Source organism: Brassica oleracea, chromosome C2 (assembly GCF_000695525.1).
Source record: "Brassica oleracea var. oleracea cultivar TO1000 chromosome C2, BOL, whole genome shotgun sequence".
Classification (NCBI taxonomy): Eukaryota; Viridiplantae; Streptophyta; class Magnoliopsida; order Brassicales; family Brassicaceae; genus Brassica; species Brassica oleracea.
The window spans coordinates 22421790-22424499 of record NC_027749.1 but is presented as its reverse complement, the minus strand read 5'-3'; positions in this window follow the sequence as shown (position 1 = coordinate 22424499).

Sequence of the window (2710 nt, the reverse complement as noted above, 5' to 3'; positions counted from 1 at the left end):
AAAATGGAATATCTCCATTTTTATGCTATGGCGGCTTAAGGGCAGAAGGGGAAAAGCGTAAACCAACCTTGGAGCCAGTATATAAGGAGTCCTAGGCGAGAGGCATGGAGGAGAGACTTTGACACAGTAAACTTAGCACTTAGAGCTTTAGGCAATTTTTCGTTTTTGTTATTGGAGATGCGACTCAATTAGGTTTTTGCCGTCTTAGGGTTTTAGAACTAGGAATCTTACCGACAGCTCTCGTAGCCCAGGCACTTACCTTCTTGTAAACGCTCAAATGCAGATTCGGAATAAGAACTATCTTGCTCTTTTTTTCGATTTCTTATTTTACTACTGTTCTCGTTTCGTGTTCTGATTGCTTGGCGTGTTGTATTAGCAGATATCTGGGACCTCTGGGAAATTAGGGTTCTCCTACTTTCCTAATTTAAACGGAAATCGACAGTGCGAATTTCGGTTCTCACACTCTTGTTGTCACAGTAGACCAGAAATGATCCAGTATCCATGCCATAGTTAGTAGACATTTGCTTCATCCACATTGGCTGCGTGCAGCAACTCCCCATAGCAATGTATTCTGCCTCTGCGGTAGAGAATGATACAGAGTTCTGCTTCTTGCTCAGCCATGCAACCAGGCTGTTTCCGAGAAAGAAACACCCCCCACTGGTACTCTTCCGATCGTCTACACTTCCAGCCCAATCTGCATCACAATATCCAGCAAGATTTCCATTCGATCCCTTTGAGTAGTAGATCCCAAGGTTAACTGTGCCTTTGACATATCAAATGATTCTCTTAGTTGCCTCCAGATGAGACTTCTTTGGTTTTGCTTGATACCTAGCACATATTTCACACTTGGACTTAGATCTTGTCGACTAGCCGTCAGGTACAGTAAACTTCTGATCATTCCTCTATACAGCTTCGTGTCCACTGGTTCACCCTCCTCATCTTTGCAGCTTTTGTTTGTCGAGCTCATCGAAGTTTTTGCCTCCTTGCAGTGATCCAGTTAAACCTCTTCAATAGTTCCTTTGCGCACCCTCCTCATCTTTGCAGCTCATCGGAGTTTTTGCCTCCTTGCAATGATCCAGTTGAAATCTCTTCAGTAGTGCCTTTGCATAGGTACTTTGCGAGATGAAAACACCTTCCTCTGTCTGCTGTATTTGTAGCCCGACAAAATATTTCAACTCCCCCACCATGCTCATTTCAAACTCTTTGGTCATGTCTCGAGTGAAACCATCTACAAGTTGTTTAGATGTTCCTCCAAAAATGATGTCGTCAACATAGATTTGAACCACCAGCATCCATGTTTTATTCTTCAGTACAAACAGTGTTTTATCAACACTCCCTCTGATGTAGCCTTTGTCAACCAGAAAGTTTGTCAGCCTTTCATATCATGCTCGAGGTGCTTGCTTCAACCCGTATAGAGCTTTGTTGAGTTTGTACACATACTCAGGATTAGTTTCATCTTCAAAACCCTTCGGCTGATGCACATATACTTCTTCAGACAGTACCCCATTCAGAAATGCACTCTTAAAATCCATTTGGTACACTGTGAAGTTCATGATGCACGCCATTCCAATGAACAGTCTGATCGATTCCAATCTAGCCACTGGAGCAAATGTTTCTTCAAAATCAACCCCCTCGATTTGCGAATACCCCTGGGCCACTAATCTCGCTTTGTTTCTGACCACAATTCCATTCTCATCAATCTGGTTTTTGAAGATCCACTTAGTCCCAACTATGTGACCATCTGATGGCTTCTTCACTAACTCTCATACATCATTTCTGATGAACTGTTACTAGTTCCTCCTGCATGGCTTGGATCTATAACTCATCCGAAAGTGCTTCAGTGTGGTCTTTCGGCTCAATGTTTAAGAAAAAGCATGCTGACTGCACCATTTCTCTGAAGTTGATCTTCACACCTCTTGTTCTTCTCCTTTCATTCACGTTCCAAATAACATCACTAGGTGAGTGATTTCTGTGAACATTTGGAGTGGTCTTCTCCTGAGTCAACTCTGAAGGTGTTGCTGTGTCATTCGTTGATTCAGTTGATGGGTCCTTTGATGCATCCGATGGTGTATCTGTCTTTTGTTCTTCATCGTTTTCCCATTTCACTGCCATGACATCATCGAACACGATATTTACTGACTCCATGATCATCAGGGACCTTAAGTTGTAGACTCTGAATGCTGTGTTGTTCGCTGAGTACCCTAAGAACATGCCTTCATCGCTTCTTGCATCAAACTTGCCAAGATGCTCTTTGTCATTCAGAATGTAACACTTACACCCAAAAACATGAAAGTAGCTGAGGTTTGGTGTTTTGCCTTTCCATAGTTCATACGGAGTCTTGATAGTTCCTCTTTTGATATATACACGATTTATGATGTAGCATGCGGTGCTAATAGCCTCTGCCCAGAACCTCTGCTTCACATTGTTACCATGCATCATAGCTCTCGCCATCTCCTGAAGCGTGCGATTCTTCCTTTCTACCACTCCATTTTGTTGAGGAGTTCTTGGTGCAGCAAATTGCTAAACTATTCCGTGTTGGCCACAGAAGTTACTCATGCCTTCATTATGGAATTCTCCCCCATGATCACTGCAAATCTGCTTAGTCTCCTCTTCCCATTTGTAACTTGAAGAGTCCAAATCTTGAAGCTTTCCAGTGTATCAGACTTTTCACGAATGAATCTGACCCATGTGAACCTTGAGTAATCATTAA